This window comes from Nerophis lumbriciformis, linkage group LG13 (genome assembly GCF_033978685.3).
Source record: "Nerophis lumbriciformis linkage group LG13, RoL_Nlum_v2.1, whole genome shotgun sequence".
NCBI classification, from domain to species: Eukaryota; Metazoa; Chordata; class Actinopteri; order Syngnathiformes; family Syngnathidae; genus Nerophis; species Nerophis lumbriciformis.
The window spans coordinates 14,031,007-14,049,887 of NC_084560.2; positions in this window are offsets into that span (position 1 = coordinate 14,031,007).

Sequence of the window (18,881 nt, forward strand, 5' to 3'; positions counted from 1 at the left end):
AGATAATGCGAAAAAAGCAATAAAAACGTTTTTCAACATAAATCCTACACCAAACATGCAACATGTCTAATAATGCCTGGAGACATGTATCTTTGTTAGTTTTAATTTAAAAATGATCTTTTGTAAGTTTTGCAAATACGCAAGTTAGTTTTTTTGATTCATAATGACAGTATAACTGTCATACCACATATAACATTTAAATAAACATATCTCCAAAACTGAACATGCATTATCTCTAAAAAAAGCCTCAAATATTGTATCTATTTGAGTTTTACAAGAATCGGGTAATTTGGTATGGTTTACAAATACAAAAATTAGGGTTTACTCATAAAGACAGATAAGTGATGCATTCAATTTGACAGATATTTATACATAACTTACTAACCACACATGCAAAAAGGCTAAAAAAAAAAAAAGCCTAAAACAATGCATCCTTGTGAGTTTTACTCGAAACATATACTATTTTAAGGCTTGCAAACACAAAAAGTATTTTTTTACTCAATATGTTAGTAATATTCTTAAAATCCTGAGATAATGCGAAAAAAGCAATAAAAATGTTTTTCAACATAATTCCTACACCAAACATGAAAAATGTCTAATAATGCCTAAACTTATATCTTTGTTAGTTTTACTAGAAAAATCATATTTTGTAAGGTTTGCAAAGAAGCTGTCATACTAAATTTTAAAGTTATTTACACATAACTCCAAAATAAACATGCAGTACGTCTAAGAATGCCTGTAATGTTTTATATACGTGAGTATTAACAGAATCTGTTATTTTGGTAAGGTTTACAAATACAAAAATTAAGGTTTTACTCATAATGACAATATAGCTGCCACATTCAAAATGTGACTCCTAAATCACATGCAAATTGGTTAATAATGCCTGGTGAAAGGTATATTTGTAAATTTTACTGGGAAAAAAAACATTTTTTAAGGTTTGTAAAGAAACAAGTTAGTGTTTTTTTTAACTCAACAAGAAAGTATAACTGTCCTACTATATATATCAAAGTTATATAAACATAACTCCAAAATTAAACATGCATTATGTCTAAAAATGCCTGTAATATTTTATATACGTGAGTATTATCAGAATCCATTATTTTGGTAAGGTTACAAATACAAAAATTAAGGTTTTACTCATAATGACTGCCACATTCAAAATGACAGTTACTTAAACATGACTCCTAAATCACATGCAAATTGGTTAATAATGCCTGGAGAAATGTATTTTTGTGAGTTTTACTGGAAAAAAATAATTTGTAAGGTTTATAAAGACACAAGTTAGTTTTGGTATTTATTATGATGGTATAACTGTCATACTAAATATGAAAGTTATATAAACATAACTCCAAAACCAAACATGCAATCCAACTAAAAATAACTGTAATATTGAATTTGTGTGAGTTTTACTAGAATCAAGTATTTTGGTAAGGTTTACAAATACAAAAATGAGGTTTTACTCATAATGTCAGTATCACTGCCACACTCAATATGACAATTATTTAAACATAACTCCTAAACCAATTATGCTCAAAGGCTAATGCCTGGACAAATGTATCTTTGTGTGTTTTACTGGGAACAAATAATTTGTAAGGTTTGTAAAGACACAAGTTATTTATTTTTTACTCAATATAATGGTATAACAGTCAGACTTAATATGAAAGTTGTATAAACATAACTTCAAAACCAAACATGCGTTATGTCTAAAAATGCCTGTAATATTGTATTCATGTGAGTTTTACAAAAATCAGTTGTTTTTGTAAGGTTTGCAAATACAAAATATTGTTTTTACTCACGATGACAGTATACTGTCACACTCAATATGACAGTTATTTAAACATGACTCCTAAATCACATGCAAATTGGTTAATAATTCCTGGAGAAATGTATTTTTGTGAGTTTTACTGGAAAAAAATAATTTGTAAGGTTTATAAAGACACAAGTTAGTTTTTTTTATTTAATATGATGGTATAACTGTCATACTAAATATGAAAGTTATACAAACACAACTCCAAAACCAAACATGCAATCCGTCTAAAAATGCCTGTAATATTGAATTTTTGTGAGTTTTACTAGAATCAAGTATTTTGGTAAGGTTTACAAATACAAAAAATTAGGTTTTACTCATAATGACAGTATCACTGCCACACTCAATATGACAGTTATTTAAACATAAATCCTAAACCAAACATGCTAAATGGCTAATAATGCCCGGGGAAATCTATCTTTGTGAGTTTTACTGGAAACAAATATTTTGTAAGGTTTGTAAAGACACAAATTATTTTTTTTACTCAATATGATTGTATAACTGTCATACTAAATATGAAAGTTATATAAACATAACTTCCAAAACCAAAAATGCCTTATGTCTAAAAATGCTTGAATTTTGAATCTATGTGAGTTTTACTAGAAGCACGTATTTTGGTAAGGTTTACAAATACAAAAATTAGGTTTTACTCATAATGACAGTATAACTGCCACATTCCAAATGACAGTTTTTTAAACATAAATCCTAAACCAAACATGCTAAATGGCTAATAATGCCTGGAGAAAGGTATATTTGTAAGTTTTACTGGAGAAAAAAAACATTTTGTAAGGTTTGTGAAGACACAAGTTAGTTTTTTGTAACTCAAAAAGAAAGTAGAACTGTCCTACTAAATGTCAAAGTTATATAAACATAACTCCAAAATTAAACATGCATTATGTCTAAAAATGCCTGTAATATTTTATATACGTGAGTGTTATCAGAATCCGTTATTTTGGTAAGGTTTGCAAATACAAAATATTGTTTTTACTCACGATGACAGTATACTGTCACACTCAATATGACAGTTATTTAAACATGACTCCTAAATCACATGCAAATTGGTTAATAATGCCTGGAGAAATGTATTTTTGTGAGTTTTACCTGAAAAAAATAATTTGTAAGGTTTATAAAAACACAAGTTAGTTTTTTTATTTAATATGATGGTATAACTGTCATACTAAATATGTAAGTTATATAAAAATAACTCCAAAACCAAACATGCAATCCGTCTAAAAATGCCTGTAACATTGAATATTTGTGAGTTTCACTAGAATCAATTATTTTGGTAAGGTTTACAAATACAAAAATTTGGTTTTACTCATAATGACAGTATCACTGCCACACTCAATATGACAGTTATTTAAACATAAATCCTAAACCAAACATGCTAAATGGCTAATAATGCCTGGGGAAATGTATCTTTGTGAGTTTTACTGGAAACAAATATTTTGTAAGGTTTGTAAAGACACAAATTTTTTTTTTTTACTCAATATGATTGTATAACTGTCATACTAAATATGAAAGTTATATAAACATAACTCCAAAACCGAACATGCCTTATGTCTAAAATGCTTGAATTTTGAATCTATGTGAGTTTTACTAGAAACAGGTATTTTGGTAAGGTTTACAAATACAAACATTAGGTTTTACTCATAATGCCAGTATAACTGCCACATTCCAAATGACAGTTTTTTAAACATAACTCTTAAACCAAACATGCTAAATGGCTAATTATGCCTGGAGAAAGGTATCTTTGTGAGTTTTACTGGGAAAAAAATATTTTGTAAGGTTTGTAAAGACACCAGTTAGTTTTGTTTTACTCAAATTGATTGTACAGATATGGTGTTTTTTCTGCTGGGCATGTATGCCTGACGCGCCTCCGACAGCGTCTTTGAGTAGCTGCAGGGTCATCAGCCGGGGACCACCGCTCATTGGAGTTTCGCTCTCTTTAACCCCGGAACGCCTCCTGGTGGCGGAGCGGTGGCAGGGACGTCGCCCTGCCACCCCCTGCAGCTGACCCATCTTATTTCCTCGGCCCCCAGTACTTATCCCTCCTCCTCAGCCACAACCAGAAGCTTCCCTTTTCTGCTTCCTCAGCAAGGGCCTTAGCTTCCCTTTGGAGCTTAGCCCCAGTCGTTCCCACATCTCGGAGCAGCCTTATAGTTGATGTGCCGACGAAGCCCCGACAGCCTACTTCCACAGGGTAGATGGTAGTGGACCAGCCTGCCTCTCTGCACTCAGCAGCCAGATCTGCATACTTGGCTGCTTTGCGCTCGTAGGCTGCTTGGATTCCCTCCTCCCAGGGGATGGTGAGCTCGATCAGTATGGCAGACTTGGTAACAGCAGACCATAGCACGATGTCTGGGCGGAGTGAAGTGGTGGTGATTTCACGGGGGAACTGGAGCTGTTTGCCGATGTCAGTCCTCATACTCCAGTCCCTTGCCAGAGGGAGGAAACTGCGGGGGCCTCGTCGGCTGGTGTGTCCTTTGCCTTCCCCTGGCCTCAAAAACATGACAATTTGACAGTATAACTGTCATACTAAATGTAAAAAATATATCAACCTAACTACAAAACCAAACATGCATTATGTCTAAAAATGCCTGTTATATTGTATCTATGTGAGTTTAACCAGAATCAGGTATTTTGGTAAGGTTTACATAAACAAAAATTAGGTTTTACTCATAATGACAGTATAACTGCCACATTCAATCTGACAGTTATGTAAACATAACTCCTAAACCACACATGCAAAATGGTTAATAACGCCTGAAAAAATAGTTTTTTCTTACTCAATATGACAGTTAAACTGTCATAATAAATGTGAAAGTTATATGAATATTACTCCAAAACCAAACATACATTATGTCTAAAAATGCCTGTAGTATTGTATCCATGTGAGTTTTACTAGAATCAGTTGTTTTTGTAAGTTTTGCAAATACAAAATACTGGTTTTCTCACTATGACAATATACTGTCACATTCAATCTGACAGTTATTTAAACATAACTCCTAAACCACACATGCAAAATGACTAATAATGCCTGGAAAAATGTATCTCTGTGAATTTTACTGGAAAAAAAAGATTTTGTAAGGTTTGTAAAATTACAAGTTTGTTATTTTTTACTCAATTTGACAGTATAACTGTAATACTAAATATGAAAGTTATATAAACATAACTCCAAAACCAAACATGCAATCCGTCTAAAAATGCCTGTAATATTGAAACTATGTGAGTTTTACCAAAATCAGGTATTTTGGTAGGGTTTACAAATACAAAAATTAGGTTTTACTCATAATGACAATATAACTGCCACGTTCAAAATGACAGTTATTTAAACATAACTCCTAAACCAAACATGCTAAATGGCTAATAATGACTGCAGAAATGTATCTTTGTGAGTTCTACTTGAAAAAACTTTTTTTTGTAAGGTTTGTAAAGACACAAGCTAGTTTTTTTACTCAATATGACAGTATAACTGTCATACTAAATAGGAAAGTTATATAAACATAATTTCAAAACCAAACATGCATTATATCTAAAAATGCCTGTAATATTGTATCTATGTGAGTTTTACTACAATCAGGTATTTTGGTAAGGTTTACAAATACAAACATTAAGTTTTACTCATAATGACGGTATAAGTGCCACACGCAATATGACAGTTATTTAAACATAACTCCTAAACCACAAATGCTAAATGGCTATTAATGCCTGGTGAAATGTGCCTTTGTGAGTTTTACTGTAAAAAAAAAATATTTTGTAATGTTTGTAAAGACAGAAGTTAGTTTTTTTTTACTCCATATGACAGTATTTTTGTCATACTAAATGTAAAAGTTATATAAACATAACTCCAAACCAAACATGCATTATGTCTAAAAATGCTTGAATTTTGAATCCATGTGAGTTTTACTAGAAACAGGTATTTTGGTAAGGTTTACAAATACAAAAAACAGGTTTTACTCAAAATGACAGTACAACTGCCACGTTCAAAATGACAGTTATTTAAACAAAACTCCTAAACAAAATATGCTAAATGGCTAATAATGCCTGGAGAAAGGTATCTTTGTGAGTTTTACTGGGAAAAAAAATATTTTGTAAGGTTTGTAAAGACACAAGTTAGTTGTTGTTTTTACTACATTTGACAGTATAACTGTCATACTAAATGTAAAAGTTATATAAACATAACTCCAAAACCAAACATGCATTATGTCTACAAATGCCTGTAATATTGCATTCATGTGAGTTTTACTAAAATCAGTTGTTTTTGTAAGGTTTGCAAATACAAAATATTGTTTTTACTCATAATGACAGTATCGCTGCCACACTCAATATGACAGTTATTTAAACATAACTCCTAAACCAAACATGCTAAATGACTAATATTGCCTGGGGAAATGTATCTTTGTGAGTTTTACTGGAAACACATATTTTGTAAGGTTTGTAAAGACACAAATAATTTTTTTACTCAATATGATTGTATAACTGTCATACTAAATATCCAAGTTATATAAACATAATTCCAAAACCAAACATGCCTTATGTCTAAAAATGCTTGAATTTCTAATCTATGTGAGTTTTACTAGAAGCAGGTATTTTGGTAAGGTTTACAAATACAAAAATTAGGTTTTACTCATAATGACAGTATAACTGCCACATTCCAAATGACAGTTTTTTAAACATAACTCCTAAACCAAACATGCTAAATGGCTAATAATGCCTGGAGAAAGGTATATTTGTAAGTTTTACTGGGAAAAAAAACATTTTGTAAGGTTTGTAAAGACACAAGTTAGTTGTTTTTTTTAACTCAAAAAGAAAGTATAACTGTCCTACTATATATATCAAAGTTATATAAACATAACTCCAAAATTAAACATGCATTATGTCTAAAAATGCCTGTAATATTTTATATACGTGAGTATTATCAGAATCCGTTATTTTGGTAAGGTTTACAAATACAAAAATTAAGGTTTTACTCATAATGACTGCCACATTCAAAATGACAGTTACTTAAACATGACTCCTAAATCACATGCAAATTGGTTAATAATGCCTGGAGAAATGTATTTTTGTGAGTTTTACTGGAAAAAAATAATTTTTAAGGTTTATAAAGATACAAGTTAGTTTTTATATTTAATATGATGGTATAACTGTCATACTAAATATGAAAGTTATATAAACATAACTCCAAAACCAAGCATGCAATCCAACTAAAAATAACTGTAATATTGAATTTGTGTGAGTTTTACTAGAATCAAGTATTTTGGTAAGGTTTACAAATACAAAAATTAGGTTTTACTCATAATGTCAGTATCACTGCCACACTCAATATGACAGTTATTTAAACATAACTCCTAAACCAATTATGCTCAAAGGCTAATGCCTGGACAAATGTATCTTTGTGTGTTTTACTGGAAACAAATAATTTGTAAGGTTTGAAAAGACACAAGTTAGGTTTTTTTTACTCAATATGATGGTATAACTGTCAGACTTAATATGAAAGTTGTATAAACATAACTCCAAAACTAAACATGCATTACGTCTAAAAATGCCTGTAATATTGTATTCATGTGAGTTTTACAAAAATCAGTTGTTTTTGTAAGGTTTGCAAATACAAAATATTGTTTTTACTCACGATGACAGTATACTGTCACACTCAATATGACAGTTATTTAAACATGACTCCTAAATCATATGCAAATTGGTTAATAATGCCTGGAGAAATGTATTTTTGTGAGTTTTACTGGAAAAAAATAATTTGTAAGGTTTATAAAGACACAAGTTAGTTGTTTTTTTTAATATGATGGTATAACTGTCATACTAAATATGAAAGTTATATAAACATAACTCCAAAACCAAACATGCAATCCGTCTAAAAATGCCTGTAATATTGAATTTTTGTGAGTTTCACTAGAATCAATTATTTTGGTAAGGTTTACAAATACAAAAATTAAGTTTTACTCATAATGACAGTATCACTGCCACACTCAATATGACAGTTATTTAAACATAAATCCTAAACCAAACATGCTAAATGGCTAATAATGCCTGGAGAAATGTATCTTTGTGAGTTTTACTGGAGAAAAAAAATATTTGTAATGTTTGTAAAGACAAGTTAGTTTTTTTTACTCAATATGATTGTATAACTGTCATACTAAATATGAAAGTTATATAAACATAACTCTAAAAAAAAACATGCCTTATGTCTAAAAATGCTTGAATTTTGAATCTATATGAGTTTTACTAGAAACAGGTATTTTGGTAAGGTTTACAAATACAAACATTAGGTTTTACTCATAATGACAGTATAACTGCCACATTCCAAATGACAGTTTTTTAAACATAACTCCTAAACCAAATATGCTAAATGGCTAATTATGCCTGGAGAAAGGTATCTTTGTGAGTTTTACTGGGGAAAAAAATATTTTGTAAGGTTTGTAAAGACACCAGTTAGTTTTGTTTTACTCAATTTGACAGTATAACTGTCATACTAAATGTAAAAAATATATCAACCTAAATCCAAAACCAAACATGCATTATGTCTAAAAATGCCTGTTATATTGTATCTATGTGAGTTTAACCAGAATCAGGTATTTTGGTAAGGTTTACATATACAAAAATGAGGTTTTACTCATAATGACAGTATAACTGCCGTATTCAATATGACAGTTATGTAAACATAACTCCTAAACCACACATGCAAAATGGTTAATAACGCCTGAAAAAATTGTGTTTTTGTTTTTTTACTCAATATGACAGTTAAACTGTCATAATAAATGTGAAAGTTATATAAATATTACTCCAAAACCGAACATGCATTATGTCTAAAAATGCCTGTAATAATGTATCTATGTGAGTTTTACCAGAATCAGGTATTTTGGTAAGGTTTACAATAAAAAAATCTATGTCACATTCAATCTGACAGTTATTTAAACATACTGTAACTCCTAAACCACACATGCAAAATGGCTAATAATGCCTGGATAAATGTATCTTTGTGAGTTTTCCTGGAAAATATTTTGTAAGGTTTGTCAAGACACAAGTTAGTTTGTTTTTTTACTCAATATGATTGTATAACTGTCATACTAAATATGAAAGTTGTATAAACATAACCCTAAAACCAAACATGCATTATGTATTATAATGCCTGTACAATTGTTTAAATGTGAGTTTTACCAGAATCATGTATTTTGGTAAGATTTACAAATACAAAAATTTGGTTTTACTCATAATGACAATATACTGTCACATTCAATCTGACAGTTATTTAAACATAACTCCTAAACCACACATGCAAAATGACTAATAATGCCTGGAAAAATGTATCTGTGAATTTTACTGGAAAAAAAATATTTTGTAAGGTTTGTAAAATTACAAGTTTGTTATTTTTTACTCAATTTGACAGTATAACTGTCAGACTAAATATGAAAGTTTTATAAACATAACTCCAAAACCAAACATGCAATCCGTTTAAAAATGCCTGAAAATTAGGTTTTACTCATAATGACAATATAACTGCCACATTCAAAATGACAGTTATTTAAACATAACTCAAAAACCAAACATGCTAAATGGCTAATAATGACTGGAGAAATGTATCTTTGTGAGTTTTACTTGAACAATTTTTTTTTGTAAGGTTTGTAAAGACACAAGTTAGTTTTTTTACTCAATATGACAGTATAACTGTCATACAAAATATGAAAGTTATATAAACATAATTTCAAAACCAAACATGCATTATATCTAAAAATGCCTGTTATATTGTATTTATGTGTGATTTACTACAATCAGGTATTTTGGTAAGGTTTACAAATACAAAAAATAGGTTTTACTCATAATGACAGTATAACTGCCACACGCAATATGACAGTTATTTAAACATAACTCCTAAACCACAAATGCTAAATGGCTAATAATGCCTGGAGAAAGGTATCTTTGTGAGTTTTACTGGGAAAAAAAATATTTTGTAAGGTTTGTAAAGACACAAGTTAGTTGTTTTTTTTACTACATTTGACAGTATAACTGTCATACTAAATGTAAAGGTTATATAAACATAACTCCAAAACCAAACATGCATTATGTCTAAAAATGCCTGTAATATTGTATCCATGTAAGTTTTACTAGAATCAGTTGTTTTTGTAAGTTTTGCAAATACAAATTAGTGTTTTTAATCACTAGGACAGTTTTAAAAATAACTGTGACATTCAATCTGACAGTTATCTCTCCTAATCCAAACATGCTAAATGGCTAATAATGCCTGGAGAAAGGTATCTTTGTGAGTTTTACTGGGAAAAAAAATATTTTGTAAGGTTTGTAAAGACACAAGTTAGTTGTTTTTTTTACTACATTTGACAGTATAACTGTCATACTAAATGTAAAGGTTATATAAACATAACTCCAAAACCAAACATGCATTATGTCTAAAAATGCCTGTAATATTGTATCCATGTAAGTTTTACTAGAATCAGTTGTTTTTGTAAGTTTTGCAAATACAAATTAGTGTTTTTAATCACTAGGACAGTTTTAAAAATAACTGTGACATTCAATCTGACAGTTATCTCTCCTAATCCAAACATGCTAAATGGCTAATAATGCCTGGAGAAATGAATCTTTGTGAGTTTTACTGGAAAAAAAATATTTTGTAATGTTTGTAAAGACACAAGTTAGTTTTTTTTACTTAATATGACAGTATAACTGTCTTACTAAATATGAAAGTTAAATAAACATAACTCCAAAACCAAACTTGCAATCCGTCTAAAAATGCCTGTAGTATTGAATCTATGTGAGTTTTACCAGAATCAGATATTTTGGTAAGGTTTACAAATACAAAACTTGGGTTATACTCATAATGACAGTATACTGCAACATTTGATATGACAGTTATTTTAACATAACTCTTAAACCACACATGCAAAATGGCTAATAATGCCTGGAGAAATGTATCTTTGTAAGTTTTACTAGAAAAACATATTTTGTAAGGTTTGTAAAGACAAGAGTTCGTTTTTTTTACTCAATATGATGGTATAACTGTCATACTAAATATGAAAGTTATATAAACATAATTCCAAAACCAAACTTGCAATATGTCTTAAACTGCCTGTAATATTGAATCTATGTGAGTTTTACCTGAATCAGGTATTTTGGTAAGGTTTACAAATACAAAACCTGGGTTTTACTCATAATGACAGTGTAACTGCAACATTCAATATAACAGTTATATAAACATAACTCCTAAACCACACATGCAAAATGGCTAATAATGCCTGAAGAAATGTATCTTTGTGAGTTTTACTGGGAAAAAAATATTTTGTAAGGTTTGTAATGACCTGCGATGAGGTGGCGACTTGTCCAGGGTGTACACCGCCTTCCGCCCGATTGTAGCTGAGATAGGCTCCAGCGCCCCCCGCGACCCCAAAAGGGAATAAGCGGTAGAAAATGGATGGATGGATGGGTTTGTAATGACACGTTATTTTTTTTTTTACTCAATAAGACACTATAACTGTCACACTAAATTTGAAAGTTGTTTAAACATAACTCCAAAACCAAACATGCATTATGTCTAAAAATGCAGGTAATAATGTATCCATGTGAGTTTTACTAGAAACAGTTCTTTTTGTAAGGTTTGCAAATACAAAATATTGGCTTTACTCACTATGACAGTATACTGTCACATTCAATCTGACAGTTATTTAAACATAACTCATAAACGACACATGCAAAATGGCTAATAAACCTGGAGAAATGTATCTTTGTTAGTTATCCTAGAATAATGATCTTTTGTAAGGTTTGCAAAGACACAAGTTAGTTTTTTTTACTCAATATGACGGTATAACTGTCATACTAATAATTAAAGTTATGTAAACATAACTCCAAAACCAAACCCGAAACCAAACATGCAATCCGTCTAAAAATGCCTGTAATAATGAATTTATGTGAGTTTTATCGGAATTAGGTATTTTGGTAAGGTTTACAAATACAAAAATTAGGTTTTACTCATAATGACTGCCACACTCAATACGACAGTTATTTAAACATAACTCCTAAAACACAAATGCAAAATGACTGATAATGCCTGGAGAAATGTATCTTTGTGAATTTTACTGGTAACAAATGTTTTGTAAGGTTTGTAATGACATAAATAAGTTTTTTTTTACTCAATATTATGGTATAACTGTCATACTAAATATGAAAGTTATATAAACATAACTCAAAAACCAAACATGCAATCCGTATAAAAATGGCTGTAAAATTGAATCTATGTGAGTTTTACTAGAATCAGGTATTTTGGTAAGGTTTACAAATACAAAAATTAGGATTTACTTATACATATAACTGCCATATAACTGCCACACTCAATATGACAGTTATTTAAACATAACTCCTATACCACACATGCAAAATGGCTAAAAATGCCTGGAGAAATGTATCTTTGTGAGTTTTACTGGAAAACATTTTTTTTTAGGTTTGTAAAGACACAAGTTAGGTTTTTTTATTCAATATGTTTGTATAACTGTCATAATAAATGTAAAAGTTATATAAACATAACTCCAATACCAAACATGCAATCTGTCTAAAAATGTCTGTAATATTGAATCTATGTGAGTTTTACTAGAATCAGGTATTTTGTTAAGGTTTACAAATACAAAAATTAGGTTTTACTCACTATGACAGTATACTGTCACATTCAATCTGACAGTTATTTAAACATAACTCCTAAACCACACATGCAAAATGATTAATAATTCCTGGAAAAATGTATCTTCGTAAGTTTTACTAAAAAAAATAGTTTGTAAGATTTGTAAAGACACAAAATAGTTGTTTTTTTTACTCAGTATACTAAATATGAAAGTTATATAAACATAACTCCAAAACCAAACTTGCATTATGTCTAAAAATGCCTGTAATATTGTATCTATGTGAGATTTACCAGAATCAAGTATTTTGGTAAGGTTTACATATACAAAAATTAGGTTTTACTCATAATGCCAATATAACTGCCACATTCAATATGACAGTTTTGTAAACATAACTCCTAAACCACACATGCTAAATGGTTAATAATGCCTGGAGAAATGTATCTTTGTGAGTTTTACTGGAAACAAAAATATTTTGTAAGGTTTGTAAAGACACAAGTTAGTTGTTGTTTTTACTACATTTGACAGTATAACTGTCATACTAAATGTAAAAGTTATATAAACATAACTCCAAAACCAAACATGCATTATGTCTACAAATGCCTGTAATATTGCATTCATGTGAGTTTTACTAAAATCAGCTGTTTTTGTAAGGTTTGCAAATACAAAATATTGTTTTTACTCATAATGACAGTATCGCTGCCACACTCAATATGACAGTTATTTAAACATAACTCCTAAACCAAACATGCTAAATGACTAATACTGCCTGGGGAAATGTATCTTTGTGAGTTTTACTGGAAACACATATTTTGTAAGGTTTGTAAAGACACAAATAATTTTTTTACTCAATATGATTGTATAACTGTCATACTAAATATCCAAGTTATATAAACATAATTCCAAAACCAAACATGCCTTATGTCTAAAAATGCTTGAATTTCTAATCTATGTGAGTTTTACTAGAAGCAGGTATTTTGGTAAGGTTTACAAATACAAAAATTAGGTTTTACTCATAATGACAGTATAACTGCCACATTCCAAATGACAGTTTTTTAAACATAACTCCTAAACCAAACATGCTAAATGGCTAATAATGCCTGGAGAAAGGTATATTTGTAAGTTTTACTGGGGAAAAAAAACATTTTGTAAGGTTTGTAAAGACACAAGTTAGTTGTTTTTTTTAACTCAAAAAGAAAGTATAACTGTCCTACTATATATATCAAAGTTATATAAACATAACTCCAAAATTAAACATTCATTATGTCTAAAAAAGCCTGTAATATTTTATATACGTGAGTATTATCAGAATCCGTTATTTTGCTAAGGTTTACAAATACAAAAATTAAGGTTTTACTCATAATGACTGCCACATTCAAAATGACAGTTACTTAAACATGACTCCTAAATCACATGCAAATTGGTTAATAATGCCTGGAGAAATGTATTTTTGTGAGTTTTACTGGAAAAAAATAATTTTTAAGGTTTATAAAGACACAAGTTAGTTTTTGTATTTAATATAATACTGTCATACTAAATATGAAAGTTATATAAACATAACTCCAAAACCAAGCATGCAATCCAACTAAAAATAACTGTAATATTGAATTTGTGTGAGTTTTACTAGAATCAAGTATTTTGGTAAGGTTTACAAATGCAAAAATTAGGTTTTACTCATAATGTCAGTATCACTGCCACACTCAATATGACAGTTATTTAAACATAACTCCTAAACCAATTATGCTCAAAGGCTAATGCCTGGACAAATGTATCTTTGTGTGTTTTACTGGAAACAAATAATTTGTAAGGTTTGAAAAGACACAAGTTAGGTTTTTTTTACTCAATATGATGGTATAACTGTCAGACTTAATATGAAAGTTGTATAAACATAACTCCAAAACTAAACATGCATTACGTCTAAAAATGCCTGTAATATTGTATTCATGTGAGTTTTACAAAAATCAGTTGTTTTTGTAAGGTTTGCAAATACAAAATATTGTTTTAGTCACGATGACAGTCTACTGTCACACTCAATATGACAGTTATTTAAACATGACTCCTAAATCATATGCAAATTGGTTAATAATGCCTGGAGAAATGTATTTTTGTGAGTTTTACTGGAAAAAAATAATTTGTAAGGTTTATAAAGACACAAGTTAGTTGTTTTTTTTAATATGATGGTATAACTGTCATACTAAATATGAAAGTTATATAAACATAACTCCAAAACCAAACATGCAATCCGTCTAAAAATGCCTGTAAAATTGAATTTTTGTGAGTTTCACTAGAATCAATTATTTTGGTAAGGTTTACAAATACAAAAATTAAGTTTTACTCATAATGACAGTATCACTGCCACACTCAATATGACAGTTATTTAAACATAAATCCTAAACCAAACATGCTAAATGGCTAATAATGCCTGGAGAAATGTATCTTTGTGAGTTTTACTGGAGAAAAAAAATATTTGTAATGTTTGTAAAGACAAGTTAGTTTTTTTTACTCAATATGATTGTATAACTGTCATACTAAATATGAAAGTTATATAAACATAACTCTAAAACCAAACATGCCTTATGTCTAAAAATGCTTGAATTTTGAATCTATATGAGTTTTACTAGAAACAGGTATTTTGGTAAGGTTTACAAATACAAACATTAGGTTTTACTCATAATGACAGTATAACTGCCACATTCCAAATGACAGTTTTTTAAACATAACTCCTAAACCAAATATGCTAAATGGCTAATTATGCCTGGAGAAAGGTATCTTTGTGAGTTTTACTGGGAAAAAAAATATTTTGTAAGGTTTGTAAAGACACCAGTTAGTTTTGTTTTACTCAATTTGACAGTATAACTGTCATACTAAATGTAAAAAATATATCAACCTAAATCCAAAACCAAACATGCATTATGTCTAAAAATGCCTGTTATATTGTATCTATGTGAGTTTAACCAGAATCAGGTATTTTGGTAAGGTTTACATATACAAAAATGAGGTTTTACTCATAATGACAGTATAACTGCCGTATTCAATATGACAGTTATGTAAACATAACTCCTAAACCACACATGCAAAATGGTTAATAACGCCTGAAAAAATAGTGTTTTTGTTTTTTTACTCAATATGACAGTTAAACTGTCATAATAAATGTGAAAGTTATATAAATATTACTCCAAAACCGAACATGCATTATGTCTAAAAATGCCTGTAATAATGTATCTATGTGAGTTTTACCAGAATCAGGTATTTTGGTAAGGTTTACAATAAAAAAATCTATGTCACATTCAATCTGACAGTTATTTAAACATACTGTAACTCCTAAACCACACATGCAAAATGGCTAATAATGCCTGGATAAATGTATCTTTGTGAGTTTTCCTGGAAAATATTTTGTAAGGTTTGTCACGACACAAGTTAGTTTGTTTTTTTACTCAATATGATTGTATAACTGTCATACTAAATATGAAAGTTGTATAAACATAACCCTAAAACCAAACATGCATTATGTATTATAATGCCTGTACAATTGTTTAAATGTGAGTTTTACCAGAATCATGTATTTTGGTAAGGTTTACAAATACAAAAATTTGGTTTTACTCATAATGACAATATACTGTCACATTCAATCTGACAGTTATTTAAACATAACTCCTAAACCACACATGCAAAATGACTAATAATGCCTGGAAAAATGTATCTCTGTGAGTTTTACTGGAAAAAAAATATTTTGTAATGTTTGTAAAGACACAAGTTAGTTTTTTTTACTTAATATGACAGTATAACTGTCTTACTAAATATGAAAGTTAAATAAACATAACTCCAAAACCAAACTTGCAATCCGTCTAAAAATGCCTGTAGTATTGAATCTATGTGAGTTTTACCAGAATCAGATATTTTGGTAAGGTTTACAAATACAAAAAATAGGTTTTACTCATAATGACAGTATAACTGCCACACTCAATATGACAGTTATTTAAACATAACTCCTAAACAAAACATGATAGATGGCTAATAATGCCTGGGGAAATGTATCTTTGTGAGTTTTACTAGAAAAAAAAATATTTTGTAAGGTTTGTAAAGACAAAAGTTAGTTTTTTTTTTACTCATAATGACAGTATAACTGCCACATTCAAAATGACAGTTATATAAGCATAACTCCAAAAATCAAATAGATTCAATATTACACACATTTTTAGACGGATTGCAAGTTTGGTTTTGGAGTTATGTTTATATAACTTTTTATATTTAGTATGACAGTTATACTGTCATATTAAGTAAAAAAAGACAAATTTGTGTCTTTACAAACCTTACAAAATATTTTTTTCCAGTAAAACTCACAAAGATACATTTCTCCAGGCATTATAAGCCTTTTTGCATATTTGGTTTAGGTTTTATGTTTACATAACCGTCATATTGAGTTTGGCAGTTATACTGTCATTATGAGTAAAACCTAATTTTTGTATTTGTAAACCTTACCAAAATACCTGATTCTAGTAAAACTCACATAGATTCAATATAACAGGCATTTTAGACGGATTGCATGTTTGGTTTTGGAGTTATGTTTATATAACTTTCATATTTAGTATGACAGTTATAATGTCTTATTAAGTAAAAAAAAATTACTTGTGTCTTTAAAAACCTTACAAAATATTATTTTCCAGTAAAACTCACAAAGATACATTTCTCCAGGCAATATTAACCAATTTGCATGTGATTTAGGAGTTATGTTTAAATAACTGTCATATTGTGTGTGACAGTATACTGTCATCGTGAGTAAAAACAATATTTTGTATTTGCAAACCTTACAAAAACAATTGATTCTAGTAAAACTCACATGGATACAATATTACAGGCATTTTTAGACATAATGCATGTTTGGTTTTGGAGTTATAATTATGTAACTTTTACATTTAGTATGACAGTTATACTGTCATATTGAAAAAATATTTATTTTTTTTCCAGTAAAACTCACAAAGATACATTTTTACAGGCATTATTAGCAATTGTGCATGTGTGGTTTTACATCGAGAAGAGCCAGATGAGGTGGTTCGGGCATCTGGTCAGGATGCCACCCGAACGCTTCCCTAGGGAGGTGTTTAGGGCACGTCCGACCGGTAGGAGGCCGCGAGGAAGACCCAGAACACGTTGGGAAGACTATATCTCCCGGCTGGCCTGGGAACGCCTCGGTCCCACAGGAAGAGCTGGACGAAGTGGCTGGGGAGAGGGAAGTTTAGGCTGCTGCCCCCGCGACCCAACCTCGGATAAGCGGAAGAAGATGGATGGATGGATGGTTTAGGAGTTATATTTAAATAACTGTCATATTGAGTGTGGCAGTCATACTGTCATTATGAGTAAAACCTATTTTTTTGTATTTGTAAACCTTACCAAAATAACTGATTCTGATAAAATTCACATAGTTTGGTTTAGGAGTTTGGTTTTGGAATTATGTTTATATAACTTTCATATTTAGTATGACAGTTATATCATCATATTGAGTAAAAAAAAAAAAAAAAGTTGTCTTTACAAACCTTACAAAATATTTTTTTCTAGTAAAATTTACAAAGATACATTTTTCCAGGCAGTATTAGCCATTTTGCATGTGTGGTTTAAGAGTTATGTTAAAATAACTGTCATATCAAATGTTGCAGTTATACTGTCATTATGAGTATAACCCAAGTTTTGTATTTGTAAACATTACCAAAATATCTCATTCTGGTAAAACTAACATAGATTCAAAATTACAGGCATTTTTAGACGGATTGCAAGTTTGATTTTGGAGTTATGTTTATTTAACTTTCGTTTAGTATGACAGTTATGCTGTCATATTGAGTAAAAAATAACTAACTTTACAAACCTTACAAAATATTTTTTTTTCCAGTAAAACTCACAAAAATACATTTCTCCAGGCATTATTAGCCATTATAAATAAAGTTGATTTGATTTGATTTAGCATGTTTGGTTTCGGAGTTATGTTTATATAACTGTCATTTTGAATGTGGCAGTTATACTGTCATTATGAGTAAAAACAAACAAACTAACTTGTGTCTTTACAAACCTTACAAAATCTTTTTTTTTTCCCAGTTAAACTCACAAAGATACATTTCCCCAGGCATTATTAGCCATTCATCATGTTTGGTTTAGGAGTTATGTTTAAATAACTGTCATATTGGGTGTGGCAGATATACTGTCATTATGAGTAAAACTTAATTTTTGTATTTGTAAACCTTACCAAAATACCTGATTCTGGTAAAAAGCACATAGATGCAATATTACAGGAATTTTTAGACATAAAGTATGTTTGGTTTTGGAGTTATGTTTATATAACTTTCATATTTAGTATGACAGCTATACGTTAAATTGAGTAAAAAAATCTAACTTGTGTCTTTACAAACCTTACAAATATTTTTTTCCAGTAAAATTCACAAAGATACATTCCT